The following is a 23,423-nucleotide window of genomic DNA, read 5'->3' as shown; positions in this document are numbered from 1 at the left end:
CAGACTGCTGCCGCACCCCTCCCTCAGACGAACACCAAGAGGCTACACCAGGGGACACTGTAACGGACCGTTTCAGCAGACAAGGGGTTAAAATCCGTTTAGGCGATAAGCCCCTTTCTGAGAGACAGGCACAGCTACTGCAGGATACACCAAACTCCCGAACTGGATACAAAATAGCACTCCAAACTGGAACCTCACGAATAGCTGCTAGCAGACGAACAGGGATCAGCTTACACTTCTGGCAATCGGTCTTCTAACAGCATACAGCGAATCCCCCCAATAACGAGACAAGGCTCCGTGTTGAGGGTCAAGCAGTGGTCTGACTGTACTTCACGTACAGCCTCTTTTATTCATAAACCACAAACATAGTACTGCCCACAGGGGTTTGAAATACAACCAATCAGTAATTTACAACACATACAATGTAACTACAGCAACCAATCATTCACGCCCCCAGAGGACCAGAATGAAGACTGTGACATAGGACAAATACAACATATCCCCACAATGCATCATGGTCTCCTCCTCTCTGTCCCGGAGACAACCTGAGGAGCAATCCAATTATCTCTGAGGACAAAGGGAGATCGCCAATACACATGTGAGGACAACAGAACAGACATCACCATTTAAACACACAATGGGACAATGGCACAATAGAAACACACCCAGCATTTTCCTCCCAAGCTGACAAGTTACACTTATTATAAATTGTTACAACTTTGTGAGTTTACATTGGCCATACATATAACTTACATCAATTTAAACAGTATAACTTGGGGACAAACCTATCCAAAATTCACTTGAATCGGTTCAGGGGTTTAAAAGTTAGTATATGGCCCATAATCCTGGGGCAAGAGGCCAGCAGCCAGTCCTCTCCAAAACCCAGTGGCGAGGTCGGTTTCGCCACAGACACTTTATAGGCAAAATTACTCAATTTTCCTACCTCGTATTACGGGTCGCGATCCCGGTGTCCGTTAGTGTGCCTCTCCTCGTCTAGTATCCGGGGGTACGGGAACAGAGGGTCCAATCCTCGAGCCCCACGATTGGACGTCAAATTTGTTCTGGTTCTGGCCAAGCTGCCAGTTCGGTTGATGTACTGCTCCAAATTAATTAATATTAAAGTATAAGTATACTGAGAGATCAATACTGAGACAACACACAGCTGGGTTATAACAGGATCTCTGGTTTATTTACGGAACAGTAGACAGTATATAGGATGGAAAGGAGTGGGGGGTGTAAGGTGGCATGTATCTTTTTTATTGGCTATAAACTCTATTTTCTGTCACATCAATGACCAGAGGAAGTCCCCCCCCTCTCCCCCCTTGCTGGTGGGTGAAGCCGTTACTTCTTCTTTCTTTGAAGCTGCTTGCTTGAGCTGAACGGAAACCGTCTTGTGACACATGATAAAGCAAAGAGCAAGATTCTTGTTATAGGCATTGGCTGGGTACCTGGCCGCCATTTTAACTACAGTATAGTTCTCAACAAGCAAGTATCCATTTTGTATCAATAGTCCATAACATAGGCAGCCTCAGGGGTATAGCACGACCCCATCTGTCTTTCCATGGTCGTCAACTTATCGTGCATAGCACTCAGGGAGCTCTGCAAGTCTTGTACCACCCTAACCATGACATCTTCGTTCTTTGTAACCCACAGGGGTGTGGCGGTCTGGGTCCGTATCACTCCGGAGGCTTAACTTCCTTCTTTGCTTCGTGCCACAGCCTCTGCCAATATTTGTCAAAAGGTTAGGCCTGTCTCAGGGGAGTGCTGTAGAGCCCCAGAATGAATTGTTCCCGCAGTATCCAGTCTACGGGTCTCATGCCGGTTACTCCGTCTGCCTCTTTATGTACCTCGGCCAATACTTCCTGTAGCGCCGTTGCATATTGTGAGACCCCTTCCTCTTCCTGCTGAATCCGGTAAAGAACTTTGCCCGGAGGTGCCCTCCACTAGCTGTTTCCCCGTATATTTCTTCCAGAAATCGCACAATCTCTTTCAACGTATTGCGCGTGGCTTCTGGTTGTAGGAAAACATTTCTTCAGGCCTCACCCTCTAGGGCGGCCAAAGGGATTTCTACTTGTAGTTCTGAGCTGACATTGTAAATCCTAGCAGCGCTCTGTAACCTTGTCAACCAGTCCGACAGTGACATGTTCTGGCCATCAAACAGCATGGCCCATAGGGAGGGCCTTGCAGGGGTTCCACCATTGCCTCAGGTACTCACATTAGCATCATGCACATTGCCTTCAGCCGCCTCCATCTCTGTGACCGTACCCTGCTCGCAGCACCACTTGTAGCGGTCATGGGAGGAAGAGACCGCAGGGCAGGGATCAAATACAGTACAGCAGACGAGGAGGCTGAAGCAGATTAATTAAATAACAAAATATAACGGCCGGAAAATTGGTTTACCAGTTTTGTGCCGATGCAGCAGGGTCGCAATCGACAAACGACAGGAACAATGTTAACAAGTTTACAAAAATTTATAGGAAGGGTAACTGATCCGTGATATACTAAATGCGCTCCAACCAGCAAACACATAAAAATACAGGCTACTTTCCTCTGATATTTTCCTGTCTGACCCCTGCTACCCAGGGCACGTTTCTACAATGCTCTGACTAAAGATTCCTGATCTATGCCCTATCGCCGGTTAGCACCGGTGCACACTCACAGTTCTGTAGGTAGCTGGGCAAAGATCAGTCATGTCACATTCTCCCACGAGGTAGCTACTTGTCTTGGTCTGGTATTTGGGGGCAGGTGTCGTCTGGCTCCTGATACAGTCGCTTACTTGTCCCAGCGCATGGTCTTTTCCTCTCTCTCTCTCTAGATTGCAGGTGCAGGAATCCACATAAGTTCAGCTCTGCCAGGAGTCCCCGTCCTCTGCCACGGTCCCGCTAACCTATGTCACATTAGCCAGGCCCCGCGTACTGTCACATGTCTCTCAATTGGACGATATCACTCTTTTCAGAATCACTTTTTAGTCTCTGTGGCTCTGTCCAACTGCAGCCAGACTCTCAGCTCCCCCCCAGTCAGGAAGCAACAAACAGCCTGCCCGGGAACTTCAAACTCCTCCTACATCCACTGGGACCAACAACTTCATTTCTTTCTTACTCAAAGACACAGTGGCCTCTTGTGGCTGGAAGAAGGCATAACAGTCTGTGTGAAATAATATCACTAGAAATGCAACTTGATAATTCTAGGGGCTGACCCTTACATTAATACAATAGAAAACTTGTGGGGTGACATAAAAATGCAGTTTCTGAGGCAAAACCAATAAATAGAGAAGAACTGTGGAATGTAGTCCAATTATCCTGGGCTGGAATACCTGCCAGACTGCATGGTTGACTCCATGCAACACAGATTTACAGCAGTCCTCAGAAACAGTGGTTATACAACTAAATATTAGTTCAGTGATTCAAAGAAAAGCTAAATCTTAAAACATTTTTCAGTTTATATAGTGAATGTTTCAGTTTGTAAAGAAGAATATAAACACTGCTATTTCTTTTGAACAGTCTAATATTCACTTTTCTTTAGAGGAACAACACAAATTTTATATATTTTTCTTCATGTCCTGGGGAATATTGAAGGGAAAGGCCTCAGTCTTATTAGTACTGACCTTGTAACCTGGAAGTGTCCCAAAGTTATGCAAAATGGAGTGGAGGTTGGGAAGTGAGATGTGGGGCCCAGTCAAAGTAAGTAGAATATCATCAGCAAACAGCGATATTTTAAACTCCCTATCCCTAACCATGATGCCCCGGACATCAGGATTCAATCTAATTATCGCCGCTAGGAGTTCAATGCACAGTGCAAACAATAGTGGGGACAAGGGACATCCTTGCCTCGTGACATTTTTAATGGGTATGGGTTGGGACGAAGCATGAGGGAGCTTGACCATCGCTACAGGAGAGGAGTACAACGGCATATGGCCTGAAGAAAGGGACCGGTAAATCTATAAGCTTTCAAAGCAGCAAACATAAATGGCCAACTTTAACAGTCGAATGCCTATTTAGCATCTAGAGTAAGCAACAAGGCCTCCTCTAACGAACCATGAACCACATCTATTAAATCAATGCTCCATCAGATATTGTCTGCCCCTTGTCTACACGTCACAAACCCAACCTGATCTTTGTAGATTAGGGCAGAAAGATAAGGATTTAGTCGAATCGCCAATATTTTCGTAAAGATTTTGAGATCGGAATTCAGGAGAGCTATCAGTCTTTAATTCTGACATTCTAAGGGGTCTTTACCAGGTTTTAGAAATAATGTGATGTATGAATAGGACATTGAAGTGGGAACCGATTCCCCAGCCAAAAAAGAGTTAAAGAGTGTTGCCATGTGAGGTAGTAGCCCTGACTTAAAGGTCTTATATTATTAGTGGGAAAAACTGTCAGGCCCAGGGGACTTAGCTTCAGGCAGATAGGTTATAACCTCCAATATCCCCTCTCTAGTGATTGGTCCATTAAGCGTACTAACTGCATCTGCCAGGAGGGTGAGCAATTTTCATGAAGTCAGATACGTATGCAATAGGCGTTCCATGGATTGTTCTCTTGCTGGAAGACCACTAGGCAGGGTTTAGAGTAATAAGAGGAAAATCGTGTAGATTTACTCTGGGGGTCGTAAAGCACACCGCCATCCTCCCCTTTAATGGTGTATGGGTTGTTTGCATAGGGCGATCTCTGAGCTGTTTGGCAAGAAGAGAATGTGGCTTGTTACCCCAGGCATAATACCTCTGCCATGTATAGAGCAGGATTTTATCTACCCTGCTTACAGCTATGCTATTAAGTTGATCTTTGGTATTCACAATACTTAAGTCTCATGCCCAAAGCAACACAATGTCCCCTCATCACTGCTTTGTGTGCCTCCCATAAGCACCGCACATCAGCAACCAACCCCATTGATTTCAAGCGCAATTCCAATGACATTGACAAGTATGTCCAACACTGAAATCTAAAGTGACCTCAACTGGGGCATAGTCAGACCACGGGATTGGCACTAAAGTGGCTCCCTGCAGTACAGATGGGTATAGTCCTAAAAAAGTAATCAATCCTAGTGTGCTTTCCATGGGGAGTGGAGTAAAAGGAGTAGGACTGGTCAGTAGGATGGGTAACTCACAACAGATCATGGAGGGAGTAACATCTAATTAATTAGCGAAAATCTCTAGATACCTGTAGCTGACCCGGATAAGCAGCGCTTCCAGGCAGAGCCAGTCTATCTATGGAGTTGGAAAATGTAACATTAAATTCCCCTCCCCCCCATAAAAAACAGCGATTCAGGATTGCGAAAGACCTTCCGGAACACTTTTTTCAGAAAGTGTATCTGGTAAGTTTTAGGAGCATACAAATTACACAGGGTGATGGGTTTTCCCGCCAGAGAGCCCCGTAAAATGACATATCTCTACTGGAGATCTAAATCACAAGCAACTATAGTGATAGGGCATCAAATGGAAACCAATATCACCTCCCCGGACTTGCGACGGGAGTGTCTGGCCGAATAGACTGTGGCCTAATCAGGGCTTTTTTTTCTCAGAGAAAAGGTGGTGGAACTCACCCCCCCCCTCCCCTGGCCACGCCCCTACCCACCCCTAGGACCGCCCCCTAAAACCGCCCCTTTAGAGAACAGGGATGCAAGTAAAATTGCCAGTGACGGTCGTGACAGCCAGGCTGTCAGTGCCCGCGGCAGTGGCGACTCTAGGAACAATATATAGGGGGGGCACAAAGATACCACAGTCAAAAATGGGGGGGGGGGGCAAAGACAAAATAAGTATATATAAATAAGATTACAAAATACGAGAGAATTGCGGTATGCAGGGATACATTTATAATAAAACAATTTACTTACAAAAGAAGCTATTCAGTCGTCTGCTGTGCCGTCCTCTGCTTGCTTCCGCGGATTCTTTCCCCTTTTTTCTGTGCGTACTGTTATGGTGGATCTGTGGAAGACACACTGTTATGGGGGCATTTGTGGATGACACATTATGCCTCTCATTAGCCCTCATTATGCCTCTCATCACTCCCATATCAGCCCCCATGCCTCTCATTAGCCCCCATATCAGCCCTTATGCCTCATTAGCCCGCATTATAAGCAATTATGCCTCATTAGCCCACATTATGCCTCTTATTAGCCCCCATTATAAGCCATTATGCCTCATTAGCCCACATTATGCCTCTTATTAGCCCCCATATGCCTAATTAGCCCCCATTATGTCTCTAATTAGCCCCCATTATGCCTCATTAGCCCCCATGCCTCTAATAGTCTAATTAGCCCCCATTGTGTCTCTAATTATCCCCCATGATGCCTCTCATTAGCCCCCATTATGCATCATTAGCCCCTATATGTCTCATTAGCCCCCATATGCCTCCAATTAGCCCCATATGCCTCCAATTAGGCCCCATAGCCCCCATATGCCTCCAATTAGCTCCCATATGCCTCCAATTAACCCCCATATGCCTCCAATTAGCCCCCATATGCCTCCAATTAGCCCCCATATGCCTCCAATTAGCCCCCATTATGCCCCCAGCAGCCACATTTTTTATAAAATAAAAAACCACTTACCTCTCCTGCTCCTGGAAGGACGCCGCCTGCAATTTTCTTTCTCCTCAGTCGACTGTGCTCTGAACTGACGCGCACAGGGTGAGGTCACAGAGCGCCCTCACGCTGTGCTCAGCCCTGCACAGCCGACAGCCGAGGACCAGGAAGTGGTAAGTACAGAGTGTTCACCACTTCCTGGTCCTTCGGTACACTAATGAGCGCTCATTAGTATTCACCTGGGAGAATCAGCGGGGGGCACCCGGGGAGGCAAAGAACAACATAGGGGGGGCGATTGCCCCCACTCGCCATCCTCTAGCGACGCCACTAGCAGCGGTCCGGCTGGGCCCAGTAACTAAAGGGGCGCGGGGTGAGTCGGCGAAAATAGGTGGCGGAACACCGTTCCGGCACGTTCCGCCAGAAAAAAAGCCCTGGGCATAATGACGCGCTGCAAATCAGAAGGAGTCAGTGTCATTTAAGTGTGTCTCTTGCATAAATACTACTTCTGCGTTGAGGGATTTCAACTCCGAGAACAAAAGTCTCCTTTTGATGTTGGAGTTGAGCCTTTTGACATTCAAGGTAACACACTTAACCATGGTGAGTAAAATAAGAACACAGTGTTGTGTAACTACAGGTCACCTGGCATGGCAAAACCCAGTCCCATCACCATTCAACCAAATGACCCCAGCGTGTTCCAGTGAGATGCGCTCCCAGTGCATCCAGAATACTGGTCCCTGCAGAGAAGTGGTGCAAGGTTCCTCATGGTTTTATTAAAAGCAACCAGGGTATGTGAATGACAGAAATGTGCAGTCATCTCTGTATTAGGGTTTGTTGAAAACCCGCTTTCAGGGCCTGTGTTACTGGAGTGGGGAGAGAAGGGTGGCCCCCACTCCATCCAGACAGTCTTGGGCTGTCCGTATTAATTAGTCCACAGGTGTGCAAGCCGATACAGCCAAGTCCCGAACGAGGAAAACAACTCCACCACCAGCTTTTGCCAAAACAGAATTTTACTAAAACACGGTAATGAACACAACCACAAATGCTGGGAACATACAATAAATTTACATACACCCAGCCCGAAGGCTGAGACCCTTGTGCTGCACAGCGCGGCGCCCTCCGATGGATTCAGTAGGAAAGCATGGTAATTTACCTACTGGCGGGCACAACTAAACTGCCACCCCTTACCTGTTATTACCCTAAAAGATCAAGAACAACTGTATGGGTGTGTGGTACTGGCTAGCCTGCGGTGCAGCGCACAACAACTTACAATCTTACAGTGCTCTACAGTATTCTCCCTCCCATAACTGTTCTTGTAGCCTGTGCCTGAGTATTCCTTCTGAGCAAAACATCAGCCTGGCTTGAGTTTGTGGGAAGTTTATCAGTTTTCCAGTGTGAAATGTCCCTTTAAATTATGGAGTCCTTGCAATGAACAGTAGCAACACTTGTGGCCTGACACAAACAGAGACCCTAACTAACTAACTACAGGCCTGGTCTCAGTCTCTAGGCACCAGCACTGTAATAAGGTGCGTGCACGATCTTACCGACCCGGGTCTGCTCTGCATCCACTGGGGACTCTGAACAGAACAAATGCCTCTCCAACAAGCATGCCCCCCCCCCTGCATTGTATGTTGCTTTGCTCCTCAGCTCTCATCAGCGTTCCTGGAAGCAATCCTCATTCCTCTGGTCAGGTTCAGGCTCTTGGACACAATCAGCTTCACTTAGCTGCTGCTCTGGTCACTGAGGGATGCTCTCACACTTGGATGCCATCGGATCCTCTGCTGACACAGTTCCTCAGTCTCAGCTCCCTCTAAGATGGCTGCTCATTTTCTCTTCCTCTCCAGGCTCTGAGTAACTCCACCTCTCATGAATATGGAAATATATTCAGCATGTTAGCTGTGTTTAGGAAACAGCTGCATCTTGTGGACAGCAGAATGTCAGTCCAGATCATTTAATTTAATCTATACAAACAGTGTTCAGACAATGAGAGCTGTTTCCCCATCTCACAGGTGGGCTGGCCTTATTTAAAGTCAGGAGCCTAGTCACACCTTGCTCTCAGCCTGGGAACAGGTCACCTACTTGGAACCTTTGAGAGCACATCAAGAGGTACGGTCTTGCTGTTTTGTTTGGTGCCAGGTATTAGGCTGGCACTGGATCAATGAGGTTTCCTGCTGTATACTTAGAGCCGGACAGGCAGAGAATTTTTGTTTGTTATATTTTATTTTATGTTCTGTACCTCAGAGTGACAATAAAACCAGCTGAGGACAGTTAAAAGAATTTCCTGCTGTTTGTACAAAATTTTCTACGGTGTGCCTGCTAAACTGTGCCTGTCTACCCAGGAGACGACAACCCCGCTACCTAATCCCTTACACTAGGAATACACATAATATGAGGAGGGGAGTGGAGACAGAAGGATGGAAGAACACCACGAGACAAAACACGGAACAAATACATAAACGTTGCAATAGTGCAAATTAAGCACTTCCCAGGAATAGCTATCCCTGCATGAGGCATTGGGTACATTCTAAGGTGAGAGAAGGACTAAATAGGACTCCCTGCATCCTAGCACAAGGGAGAAAAACAACGACTAGGCCTCAGTATGGGCCAAAAGTCGGACTCCAACTAGTAGAAGACTGCAGAACAAAAACAAGTACAAGCTGGGTTACACTCGATGGAGCCTGCACCATTCACTAAAACATATGGAGATTAAGAAAAGAACTGGCTATTTCACATAGAGAAAAGAAAAATAAGTATCAGAATAAGGCACTTATAATAGATACAGTGTGATGCAACTGGGGACAAGAGTGAATTAAACCATTTAGATAACTCCCTAAACTTTCCAGCTTAAAGATCAATCATATGAGATAACTCCGTCTCCTAGGCAATGAAGAATGTTGTGAGTTCAATCTGGAGGGTGACGCCGTGTTAATGGTTGACTCCTTGTGTGGGAACCTGGTTAAGATACATCCTTCCTTTCCTGCTGAGATGGGTCCAAATCCTAGATGGTGGGGGTGGAGGAGGCAAAAATCCAAAAGATCCTCAGCCCCAGTAGCCTCAGGGAGACCTCTAACGCTGATATTATTCCAACGTCCCCGGTTATCCAAGTCCGAAGTCTCGATGTGGCGGCCCAGGTCCCTAAGAACTGTATATTGGAAATATAGAGCCGTGTGTCATCATGAGCCCCTTCCAGGGAATCCCTTTCCACAATATTTTGAATGTCAGAGCGTATTGCCACTATTTCGGCTCTGCAAGCATCCTTAACTTCAGAAATTAGGGCTCTAAAATGCTCTTTTGTAGGAAATTGACCAAAACTCCCAGGATGTGGGACATGTGAGGTGAGACAGCAAGCAGATGAGGGAGGCTAGGTGAACTGGCCCGTGTATCCAGAGCCTGGGGTGCATTGTTATATTCTCCCACTAAAATGGAGGGTATACCCTCAGGGGGGCCCTGCCCAATGGGCCTGGGAGGGCCACTAACTGGGACTCCCTGTCTGAGTGAGGAGGAGATGGGTTCCCTGGGGTAGAGGGCTTGGTACCTGATCCATGCAGTTGTTGTTTGGGGGGAGCTGCTGCGCCGCCATGATAGTGGAGTCCCGGGCAGATGGTGTTGTCTTCGCCGGTCTGAAGGCCTCAGCTGCAGGGTAAAACTGGCTGCTGGTTGTAGGTGGAGGAACCTGGGTCCCTGCTGATGGGTGCACCGGTGGAGGGCTTTCAGGATTTACTCTCGGCACCTGCTGGAGCGGAGCTGTAGGGCCGAGGTGAGCGCTATGGCAGGTGGACAGCATTGAGCTGTGGCAGGAGGCAGAGGGACAACAAGGAGCCTGGCCCACTGGTGTAGATGGTCTGGGGGCCTTTGTCCAGCACTCCTCCAACATCTGGGATGGTAAGCCTGACTGCTGGGGTTTTTTCTTCCCATTAGAAAGCAGGTGCCTTATGCTGGCCAGTGAAGCAGTGGTGCAGGTAGGAGTGACGCACCAAAGCTGCCATCTTCCTTGCCATCTGGACACGCCCCCCAGAATATATTTTTTTATTTACTAAATTGAAAACACTGGATGACTGCTTTCGAATACAAAGTGATTCCACGTCATAAAAAATTATATTGCACTGTATATGGTTTTATCATATCTAGCTGTATGGCACATGACAAGCGTACTGCCGAGTCGTTCTCCCCTATGTCCCCCCCCCCATTCCCAAGCAAATAAAGACACAACACCACAGGTGGATTTTATTGGCCACATTTTATTAAAAAACAAACATACAATAAATAAATAACATAAATGACCAACCCCAAAGGCCTTCCCACCAGAAGGCCCGCCCAAGGAATGCATAAAACATGGGGAGGGTCCTTGGAGCCCCGCAAACCTGACGGGTAACTGCCCCACCACTCAATTAAATTGAATTACCACTAGTCGATAAACGCCAGCTCAGAGGCAGAAAAATGGTAACCATGGGCAACAAACGTGGGCAGATACCCGCCATATCACGCCCCAAATGGTAGTACCTGGGAAGTCCAGAGCCCACTTGGCTCCCTCCCCACCACGCCAGATCCACCATAACCACCAACTCCAAGGACCCACCACAGCCCCGGCCGCTATGACATTTGAAAACAGTACCTGCCTGACCAAACCAAAAACCACCCATAACCACTCTGCCATAAACCAAGAACCTCCATCACTCCAGGAAACCAAACCACCTCTTGAAAAAACGTAGCCCGAAGGGTGGGTGGGGGCTGCTGCAGATTCGCTGTCCCTGCAAAATGGCCCCTTTTCCCGCTCTTCCCACCCCTTTTAAAACCTTACAAATCTATGGAATTCTGGAAGAACCCGACTCCACAGCATTCCCTTCATCCCCAACCAGCGAATCACTGCCACCTCTCTCGGAAAACCCAGTTGCCTTCTATCTGGCCTAACTGCTGCCCGCAATGCTCCCCAGAACATGTAGGAATGCCCCATGATCCAAACCAGGCACGCCAAACCACCTGCAGGGAACACAAAATACAACATGTCAACAAAAAAAACAGCCCTCACATGCCCCCAAACCTGCACAAACTCCATTCCCTCCTCTTATAACAACGCAGGCCTAACATAAGAACGGAACCGAATGGACTCCCATCGACCAATGCGACAAATGACGTCATCCCCCAACCCCCTCCTAGTGGCCTCCGTGGCCGCGCCAATCCGAAAAGAGTGACCTCCAAACAGTAAGGGGTCTCTATCCAACCTTGTCAAACAGACCCATAGCACTGCTAAAAACTGGAACCGTGAAAGAAAAGACCCATCCTCATGAACCAACAGTGGCCCCTCACCCCCAACCTTTTCCCACCCAAATTCACCGAAACGCCAAAGATCATCCAACTTGTCCTCTGGCAACCTACACTCCATAGCCACAGTATCTATGACGATACCCAAAAAACTCAGCACTGGCATAGGGCCTTCAGTTTCCCCCTGCACCAAGGGAACCCCAAAAAGTTCAGACATGGCTTCAAAAGAATTAAACATCACGGAGCATCCATTCGAATTTGGCGGGCCAATGAACAAGAAATCATCCAAATAATGGATAATCGAACCCCAACCCAAACCACTCACGCACCACCCATTCAAAGAAAACTGCTGAACATCTCAAAATATACGCACGACACCGAACAACCCATCGGCAAACACTGATCAAAAAAAAAAAAAACGTCCCAAAAACAACGCAGCAAGTGCTGACAATCTGGGTGTACTGGCAGAAGACGAAAATCCGCCTCAATATCCACCTTAGCCGACAACGCTCTCTGCCCATAAGACCGAACTGCCTCATCGAACGACATATACACCATTGACCACAACTCCGGTGCAATCCTGTCGTTAGCCGAACCCCCTTTTGGAAATGGAAGGTGATTGATAAGGCGAAATTTATTAGGCTCCCTCTTCTGCACAACCCCCAGTGGTGACATCCACAGATCCTGCATCGTCAGGTCCCGAAAGGGCCCTGCCATGCGACCTAATACCACCTCTTTCCGCAATTTTTATGGTTATGCCAGATATGTGCCCAGTGCCCATAGCTATGCCAGATATGAGCTGCCTTATAACAGTTATGCCAAATATGTGCCCCTCACAGTGGTTATGCCAGATATGTGCCCAGTGCCCATAGTTATGCCAGATATGAGCTGCCTTATAACAATTATGCCAGATATGTGCCCCTCATAGTAGTTATGCCTATATATCTGTTCCCCCTCACAGTAGTTGTTTTACCCAGATATGTGCCCCTCACAGTGGCTCTTTTGTGCCCCCTCACTTTAGTGGTTGCCCCCTTTTTGCAGCTTTATGGGGGGGGGGGGGAACGTAATACCTACCTTCTTCCCTGATGACAGGCTCTCACACTCACATCGTGCTGCTGGCTGTGCTGGAGGCAGATTCCCAGGCATTCAGAGCTCCTCCCACAGCCAGCAGCGCAATGTGCGACCAGCAGGGGGAGCGCCTGAGCTTGAATATCAGTGAAGCAGGGAGCAGAGAGGTCTCCCTGCTTCACTATAGAAACGAACAGCCCGACAGTGACGAGTACAGCCGGGCCGGGTGAGTGCGCCCCCCCCCCCCCTCCTCCTTGTCTCTGCGCCACCTGTTTGAAGAGCGCTTTGACTGGGCCTGGCATTCTCACTGTACTTCATGTTGGGCCCGGTCAGATCGCTCCCATTACATAGGAGTGCAGCAGGCCCCCTCCACCACGCCAGGCCTGTACACCCCTGCTTGGGCCCCCCAGGAGCAACTGGGCCCAGGGCAGCTGCCTTTGCCCCGCTTTAAAGACGGCCCTGGGAGTTGCTTATCTCCCCCTGCAGCCGGTAAGAAGGGGCCCCCTCCTGCTCTGGGTTCTTGTGCAACCGAACCGGCTGCACATGCGGTATGTCCGCCCCTGTGTTAGTTCACACAGCAAGAGCTCCCAAAAATAACATAAATCACCTGGCAGACCACAGCAGGCTTTAGGGCGCCTGACTCCCAGCAGGCGACTCTCATGCAGCTCCCAAAAACAAAGAGCTTTCACAGCTCCACTCTCACTTGGAGGAACATACCACACCCAGCTGAGCTGCTGGCTGCGTTTTTAAACCCCAGCCCAAAACCTGGCCTGGACGTGGGGAACAGCCACTCACCCAGCTCTTTGGCTGCTCCCAATAAGAACTGGCCCGGATTGGCTTTACAGCCACACTAAGTAAAATAGTGTCAGTGAGCACTAGCTGCCGCTGACACACAAAATTACTGGTTCTTTTCTCACCGAGGCCAGGAACCTCGGTGACACGTACCTTCCCTCAATGACGGACTCTTGCGCCCTCCTACAAACTTCCCTCCTTTGTTCAACCCTCAGTGGGTAAACACATGCCAGACAGTGTACCAGGAACAGGGCATCTGCATTTCCCTGTAACCTGCCTGCCCTATGTTCCACAGAGAATTTAAAGAACCACCTGGTGACCCGAGCATTCCTCTCTTTGGCTTTTCTCATCCACTTGAGAGGGGAGTGGTCGGTCATCAGACAGAACTTCCTCCCCAACAGATAATAGCAGAGGGACTCGAGTGCCCACTTGATGGCCAGGCACTCTCTCTCCACTATACTGTACTGGGTCTCCGCTTGAGTGAGCTTACTGATCGAAGTCCCCAAATCTGATCGAACCTATCAGGAGTCCCCATCGCTGCAAAAGTGAGTTTATACATCTGCAGGTCAGAGTTTATCAGTTGGATCCAAGAACCAAGGGTAGGGGTGTTTGGTGGTTTCCAATTCAAAAGGATTGTTTTCCTCCCATTGAACATAAGTAAACGGAGCAACTTCCTTCCATATTTGGTAGGAACTACATCCGACACTAATCCCAACAGACAGACTATAGGAGAGAGTATCCCCGGGAGCCCCAACTTTGAGGAGATAAAATCACAAATCTCATTCCAGTACCGCCGCACAGCAGGACAAGACCATACCATATGGTACAAGGATCCTCTCGGTTCTCCACACCTGGTACAAGAAGGGTCTGGGAGCCTACGCATATGATGCAGACGGACTGGAGTGAGATAAACCCTGTGTATCCACTTAAGTTAAATGAGCTGATCACGAGCACTTATTACCGTGCTCTTCCAAATAAAGCTCAGTCCTTCCAGGTGAGACGCCTCCAGATCTGGGATATCAACCCTCCAACGCTCGAAGGAGCGACAGAGCGGAGAATCCTGCATTTTCAGAATTTCAACATAAAATGATGAAATAGGTTTATATGGTCGTTTCAACCGAGCCACAGATTCAATGGGGCCACATTTCAGACACAAGGATAAGGATTTAAATTGGGCCTCACAGGCGTGCCTTAGCTGGAGGTACCGATAGAAACATATATGAGGCAATTTGTATTCCCTGCGAAGGCTCTCAAATGAACAGAAGACCCCATCCACATACAATTGAGTGAGGTACTTCGCACCCCTTTAAGGCCAAAATTCATAATCAGGTAACAAACTGTTCTTGCAACTGTTTGTTGCGCCACAATGGAATGTATGGGGACCAAGTATAACATTCCTCATCCTCGATGTGCGTCACCACAAATTGCTTCCAAGCCATCACCACTGCAGCCATTGATTCAGTGTAATGCAGGACTGGAGACACTCCCCCCCCCCCCCCCCCCCCCCCCGATATACCAAGTTGGCTAATGCCTCATAAGAGCCCACAAGAGCCGCCTCTAATACCACTGCAGGATTATTGGCATCTGCCCTAATCCACCAAGAGGCATACACTAATTGGGCAGCGATGTAGTACACATACATGTCTGGTAGTCTCAATTCCCCCTGATTATATAAGGCCTTCAAAGATTTCCTAGCATTTCCACAAAAAGGGGGAGAAAATCTTATCTAGAGAAACAAAGTGGATATGGGGTATCTTTATGGGAGCTGCTCTGTAGAGATATAGAAGTTTCGGCAACAAGGCCATTTTTATCATATTTGTTCTACCTATTAATATCAGTGGCAAATTTTCCCAAGCTTCCAGTTTACGAGTGATATACTCCATAGTGGGGATTACATTGAGCCGATAGAACTGTCTGGGGTCTCTGTGTACCTTAATCCCCAAATAGACAAAACAATCTACTACTGTCACCGCCAGCTCTCTGAGAAGCTCTGGTAGACGTTCTTCTGTACCTCTTGCATGATGTTCTTTGTTTTGGTTTCACTTTGTCATCTCTTTTCCTTCTCCCAGCTGTCATCTATTTACACTGATTGCCTCCCTTTATATTCCCTCCCATACTGCCTCACTTTGCGGTTTATACTACTTCCTGGATTGTGTTCACTGCCAGAGGCTGCAACTGCTGGTTCCTCAGATAAGTCTTTTCCTTTATTTGTGTTTCCGTGCTGGCTTGATTCTAGGTGACCCTGACTCCCTCCGTATTTAGTGCAGGGAGCCGGTGGTCGTGTCCCCTCACTATTATAGGGTTTTCAGGTGTCACACAGTCTAGGTACGTGGGCATGCAATTATCTATCATAAAGATCTTTGCATTGGCAAAGCAGTCAGGGAGAGCTCTAGGGGTTTTATAGGGCTCACCCATATGTTCCTTAGTTTGGGATCAAGTCAGTCGGATGTTTATTTATAGCTTCCAGTTTTCTGCAACACCATCCGTGACAACTACCTTTAAACGCGACAGGGGCGTTATATCTGCGGGATCCATCTCATCTATTAAGCAGAGACTAGATTTACTCCAATTAACCTTAAGGCCCGAGAATTTCCCAAAGCCATCTATGGTATCCAAAAGTGCTTCCAAGGAGGGACCTGCATCAGCTAGATACACCAGTAGGTCATCAGCGTAAAGGGAAATCTTTTCCTGTATTCCAGCTATAGACCATCCCTCAATCAGTCCTGATCGATTAACTAATTGAGTAAGGGCAAATAACATAGGTAATAGGGGACACCCCTGCCTAGTACCTCTGTGTAGACCAAAGGGGCGTGACAGGTACCCATTAACCCTAACCCTTGCCATAGGGGCCTGGTGCAATAATTGTACCCACCTTTGAAAGACTGGGGGAAGCCCAGACAGCACAACGTCTCCCACATAAAATTCCATTCAACCGAGTCAAATTCCTTTTCATTATCGAGGAAAGCGATCGCTCGGGATCCCGCATTTATATATGAGACCTGTAAGTTAGTAAACAATCTTCTAAAATTTATATCAGTGGTCTTACCCGGCATGAAACCAGATTGATCGGGATCAATCACAGACAAGATTACATCCCTGAGTCGTCTAGCGAGAAGTTTAGCTAGGATTTTCGCATCTACATTCAAATGGGAAATTGGTCTATAGGAGCTGCACTGGTCCGGAGGTTTCCCAGGTTTGTGGATTACCACAATAGTCGCCTCCATAAATGATGGGGGCAATCTGTTGCACTCAAAGGCGTAGTTAAGGAGTTTCAACAACCGCACACTTTGTTTGTCTACATCTGCCTTGTACCATTCTACCGGGAAACCGTCCGGACCAGGAGACTTCCCCACCGTCATGCTTTCTATCGCTGCCCTAACTTCCCCCACCTCAATGGGAGCGTCCAGAAAAGATCTGTCCGAGCGGGAAAGAGGCGTAAGCTGGACATTCTTCAAAAACCCCTGGATATCACTAGCTGTATAAGGTGTTTTAGAGGTATATAGGTCAGAGTAGTAACAGGCAAATTGAGTACAAATATCCCCCGGCTGGGAAAACTGAACACCCTCCGCACTAGTAATAAGGGAGACCACTGTCTGAGAATTTTCTGTTTTTGCTAAATAAGCCAAAGCCCTCCCGTTTTTGTCCCCTTCCGAGAACACCACTTGTTTCTGATACAGTAGCCTCTTCTGAGTATAATCAAACAAATGAAGATGATATCTCCTCTGGGCCTCTTCCCACACCTCACGGGTCTCAGGGCTAGGGGTCCTAGTATATTCACCCTCCTTATTAGCCAATTCTTCCTCTAGCTTAGTCCTAGTACTCAGTAGTTCTTTCCTATGCGAGGCAATGGCATGTATAAGAGTGCCGCGTTGGACCGCTTTAAAGGCCTCCCATTCAATATTAGGATTAGCTGACCCCTCATTAGAAGCCCAATAATCTGTTGCCCCTCTAGAGCTGCACAAGCCACAGGTAAGACCTCCAGCCATCTAGCATTAAGACGCCACTGCCAATCCGGGTGTGCCAGCATGATCAGAGATGCCCCGCGGGAGGTATTCAACCCTAGACAGCGACGGCAATAGCTCCCTGTTAACAAACACCAAATCTATACGGGACAAGGTATCGAAAGAAGCCGGGTGACAGGAATATTGACGGTCACTTGGGTGAAGAAATCTCCATCCTTCAGTCAGAGCATGCGCGTCAGTCGAATTGACAAGTGACCTGTTGTGTGTGAGAGAAGGATTTATGATTTTATGAATATATAATGAGAATATTCTGTAGTACACATTTCTGTCCACTAGATGGCTGCAAACCATATGTATGAGAAGGTCAATAAGGGAGGGGGAAGAGGGGATTCTGAAACCACTCCTATCAGGTTAAGGAGCCAATAGTCTCTTCTTAAGGAACACCCCTTTTGTGATGTCATGTCTGCTATTTAAGTGAATGTACTGTGAATAAAAGTCTCTCTCGCCTGCTCTCTTCTACCATGGCTCAGAGAAGATGCTTTCATGAAACCACCTAGTGTCTGGTCTCATTATAAAGCAGTATGCTGTACACATACTTATTCTTCTAATTGATTTGGCACCACACAAAGAAGAAGGAGAGTCGCATGAATTGCGACGACAAAATGGCGCCGAGCTTGGGGCAGATAGCTTGCGTAACTTCCGATTCAAACGCCACGAGAGCGACTTAAACGGAACCATCAGACGAGATCACATGCCGGCAAGGTAAGAAAGCTTTATTTCTTACAAATCTCCTCTGTAACTTCCGCTTTTGTGGGTTCTCAAGAGTTGAATTGGTGTTATCGCGATATAAGGGTTCAAATTATAGCTGATCTGTCTGTTAGAAAGAACCTATTGAAATATTCCTTCTTTGTGTGGTAGAACGTGCTGGAACTAAAAGGAAGTTGTTAGACAGCTGAGCCGGATATCCTGTGACGTAGAATTGTTTCCCAGCCCAAGATTCTGACGAGAATCTGGAGATAAGGGTTAATACCAATTGCCATAGGCAATTGGAAGTTATTAAGATTTTGTATCCCGGTGAATTGACGAGGGGTCTTCACTTTGAGAGATTGTGGGGTCAATACTATTATATCATTTGAGCTGTGTGCAACTGCGCTTAAGTTTGTGGGTTCGGTGGCGATTACTTTAAGTAATCGGATTCCGTTTGATCTTTGTGCAACTACGCTTAAGTTTGCGGGTTTGATAAGTAGCAATTGTTTGATCTTCGTGTAACTACAATAATGGGAAATTCGAATGTTGCAGGACAGAGTGAAAAGAGATATTAACAGCGGCTCAGTTGATGCGAAAAAAGAAAGGAAAAGTTTCAGTTAGAAAATAAAAGTTGAAAGCATTCTGTCATACTAAGTAGCAGCGATTTCCGGTATTATCCGTAAATATGCAGTTTTGTGTAAAAGTTCCCCCTAGATGTTGCAAATGCAGTAGGAGATAGATTAAATTAAAGTTGTGGAAAAGTGTAGAGGGAAAGTTGAAAGTAATTGAGAAGAATGGACAATATGGCTATAGTAAAATGGAGGATTTGGGTGTGGTAAGGGAACAAAGAGAGTTGGCCATGCGGCATTCCCTTCCCCCCACCACATGTGTTGTAACTAAGTAATCCTGGGTCTTGTGGTCCATCAAAGACTACCTATTGCTTTTTCTGTCAGCCCTCCTCTACACCAGGTGCTGGAATGTGCTAATCAGCACCACCCCACTGTGCCTTTCTGCTCCCTCTAGCTTTTCCCCTCCCCCCAAAAACTCTTTCCTTAGGCTGAAAATAACCCTTCCCAATTGTATGTCCCGTCAGTTAAAAATGTACCTGCAGTAATTGCCCCTATGATGCCTACTAGAAATATTCCAGTGTCCAATCCTATCAATCTAAGGTTGCACCCATTCTAAGTCCTTATTCAGGTATGAGTGAAAGTGTAGGGATATCTGCATCATTATATGATATATGACATATACTACACCCAGTAGTAACATCAATTTTGCCATGATGAATAGAATTCCCAATTCAGAGGACTTACTTATGCTGCTTTATAGAAAATTTGTTAAAATATGGAGAGTTTTCTCATATTATTTATGAGATTTGGAAAATTGAGTCCAATGTATAGCTGGGGATTTAATGCATAGTGAAGATCAGTGAGTCTGTGATGAAGTGTTTAGATCATCAGTCAGTCACATTGTCCTCAGGACAGAGAGTGTGGAGAAAGTTTTCACTAGACTCCAGAAAAGTTGGGTGGATTTGGATTTTTGAGATTACCTTATCTATGCATGAGAAAATCCTAAATGCTGCCTTTGTGTATGATCTTGAGAATCATCTAGAAAGGTCTAGTGTTGGCTAGGCTTGAGTGAAGTTCATTTTGTCCCTATTTTGTCATATTGTAAAAGTTAAATCGAACAAAGACCTAAGGCGGGGGTGGCTGCCTATCAGTCCTCCCCACAAGGAGGGGAGGAAGACTTTGTATGTACTTACCCACTTCTTCGCCTGTGGGAGGAAGACAAATGTTCAGCCCTTCAAATGAAACACCCATAGGAAATTAACAACCCAGAATCAAATACTGGATCCCTGTTATCTATACAGTCCTTGGGATCTAATTACATTGCCTCATAGCAAACATGTTCCATGATCTCTCATGACTGAGGGTAGTATCACATGTGTAGGAGCATCTAGTAATGCAATTCCTACTCCTCTCACCAATTAATCACCGTCTTAAGGGTGTGCAAAAATTAGATCCGATCACTCTGCTGCATCTGGAGGGGGGGAGGCTGGGAGTAGTAAATACAAATACTTTCCCACCTCTGTAAATAAAAATATAAAAATAAAAATTCAAATTTAATGTCTCCAATTAATAACCACATTTTTGAGTTTCTGGTAGATCATTTCAGGTTCCTGGAAGATGGATCATTTCGGACAGGATATGCTGTTCCTACTTAATCTGATGTTGTCAAGAAAGAACCACTCCGTCCAGCAATGGTAGTGCAGGAGACAGAGCTGAAGACCCTCGCTGAGGTTGGTAAGATGGCTGAGGGTAAGACTACTAACATCCAGGTATGCCTTCGGTATCACTCATTATTATGGTCTAATCTAGTGAAGCAGAGATTTTGTATGATCCATGGCTAAGCCCATCAATAATGAATGCTGAGTGTATGAAAGATGTTTGATGCCCTGATACTGCCTGAGAAGGTATAGGTTACATTATTACCTGAAGTCTACCCTAAGTGGAAATCTGTGTGATACAGGATGGCTTAGGGCCAGTGGACTTCCAAAAATTTTGCCTTTTTCAGATACAGGTTACAGAGGCTGAAAGGAAACATCAAAGGATAAAGGTAGAAGTGATAATAGGACTCTGGAGAGTTGGTAATAAACTCTTCCTTCAGAGGGCACTCTACCTAAAGAGGATGGATTTAGAACATGGGCAAATCGAGAGAGAGAAGGTGTGATTGGGTTCTGTGGTGGATGACTCCTGGGTTCAACAATGCTGCCACTAGGTTAGTTGCTGTAATAATGATGGGAGAACTATGGGAGTTCCAGGAAGGCATATGCCAAGGTCATCTTACCCATTTCAGAGACTGCGGATTGACTACATTCAGAACAAAGGTGGAACAGTGTGAATATGTCTGTGTCTGTATTGATCTCTTTCCAGGATATTCAGAGATTTGGCCTGTAGCGAAGGCTACAGCTAAAAGATACTGACTGAGGTGAGAGTACCTATCCCTGGGGTTTTTCTTCCTCCGATATACATCTAACCGGAAGATAGGCCTAAGGCCTTATGAAGTACTCTTTGGGAATGCTCCTGGATTAGGTGTCTATTTCCCCAATAGTTCAAGATGCAGCATAGTAGTTTTCCAAAATGATGCTGTCTGTTGCACAATTTATTGTCTAATGTGTATTTCCAAGTTTTAGTTGTTTCCTAGAATCCAGACTGTATAGAAGCGATTCATTCTTCACAATCAGGAGATTGGATAGTGGTGAAACAAGAGACGGGTGGAAAGTCCTAGAGCTACAGTTTGAAGATCTACATCAAGTCCTGATAACCGCCGTCACTGCTGTCGAATTGCAAGGAGAAACTGATCGTATTGCAATCAAGTGTCAGGACTATAAGAGCCATAATGTTGTTTCATGCCTTATTGTTTGTTCCATATTGTACAAAGGGGAAATCACAGTCAAATCAAATTCCAACGGTGTTATATTATCAAGATGAGTCAGGAACAACTAAGTTGACTTTTGCAGTATAGTGGACTGTAAGACAGATGACAGATAGGACACTTGGTTTTGGTCTGATAAGTACATCTGTGTGACTGGAACTGACCCAGTCTATGGTAATTGTATTTAAATATGACCATACCAACTGTGGATATTAGAAATTAACCGAATGGAGTACTAGTCTAAAGTGTTAGGAATATATACCAGTGGAAACTACCTCTAGAGTCAGTAAAGGTGAAGGTTTGTCCCATAGAATGACTATCCTGAAGGGAACCCCACCAAACAGTTGTAAACATGATGAATGTAATCCTCTGTTCCTGTCCATTAGAAATCCTATACAACAGGATTTGGGGATATATGTGTTAGGAGCATGTGTAAGTGACCAAGATCCCCTAGGCAAATTTAGAATGTTGGTAAGGGAGAAATCTCAAAGTTCAGTTGCTTCTGTGGCTCCTACATCCTTACCTATAATTGGCATTAAATATTTGGCCAAATTTAAAATATAATGACAAACTGACCTTAGAGACAGGATTTATACAGGAAAGCCCTTTGGTGTTTTCCCTCCAGGATATTGTTCTTACATAATTCAGCTGAAGAAGACAAGTAGTGACTCTAACGTTTACTCTGACAGTTGGTTTATCAACCAAAATTATCAAAACGCAGATATCTGGTGATTGTGTGGAGATTTGAAACTCCGACCCAGGATGCAGGTAGAATGAAGTGGCCAATGTACCCTGATCAAGTCCTGATCGGGTACTGATGCCATTTGTTCTATTCTCACCTCCTGAGTAGGATCAAATCAGAAAACATTGTCTGGTCACGACTAAGGAGGTCAATCCCTACATCCTTTGACTCACGTTTATACATGGATGCCATAGGAATCTGTAGAAGAGTTTCTGATTAATTTAAAGCAAAAAGTCAGATAGTTGCAGGATTCGAGTCATTAATTCCCATGATTAGTAAAAATAAAAATAATAATAATAATAATTTTTTTTTGATTGGATTAACATATGTATTGTCATCAACAGAGATTTGTGAATTATATCTGTGATGCTGTTAAGGGAATGGTGGAACAACTGAGCTCTTTTCCAGTGATGACTCCACAGAACCGACTGGTCCTTGACAGCAGAAAAAGGAGGGGTCTACAGGAAATGCTGCATCTACATCCCGGACAACACTGCCCCTGATGGAAGGATCACCAAGGATCTGAAGAAACTGATGGAAGGATCACCAAGGATCTGAAGAAACTGATGAACTTTATCAAATGAACTGATGGGAAAAATTCTGAAATTAATATCATGGCCAGAATAATGTTTTGGGAACTGGTTCAGTGACTACAATGTTATTAGAATTTGGTTTTAATGGGCTGTCATATAGTTCTACATTTTAGGAAAATTGTTTTTGAAAATGTATAATACATCCATGCCCACACTATGTATATGTGCTGTGCCCCTGTCAAAGACAAAGATTATTCCATCCTTAAGTAAATAAAACCTTGTTGATGGTTGCGGTGTAAATAGGACAAGGTGAAGGCAAACCCGAAAGGGAGTTGAGGGGACCTGGTGAAGCAATAAGGAAAGTCCAGCTCTTCG

At 46.1% G+C, this 23,423-nt stretch overlaps 1 long non-coding RNA gene across 1 annotated transcript in view; it reads left to right on the top strand.

The window, feature by feature from the left end:
- Positions 1-23,423, top strand: part of LOC120989524 — a 26,382-nt gene extending 2,959 nt beyond the window's left edge. The window contains exons 2-3 of the long non-coding RNA XR_005776271.1: positions 7,132-7,137; positions 23,412-23,423. This is a non-coding gene — a long non-coding RNA (uncharacterized LOC120989524). The remainder of the gene's footprint in view (positions 1-7,131; positions 7,138-23,411) is intronic.

The sequence above is a fragment of the Bufo bufo genome, chromosome 2 (assembly GCF_905171765.1).
Source record: "Bufo bufo chromosome 2, aBufBuf1.1, whole genome shotgun sequence".
Lineage (NCBI taxonomy): Eukaryota > Metazoa > Chordata > Amphibia > Anura > Bufonidae > Bufo > Bufo bufo.
Note: the sequence above shows the minus strand (reverse complement) of the source record. Positions and strands in the feature narration are given on the sequence as shown.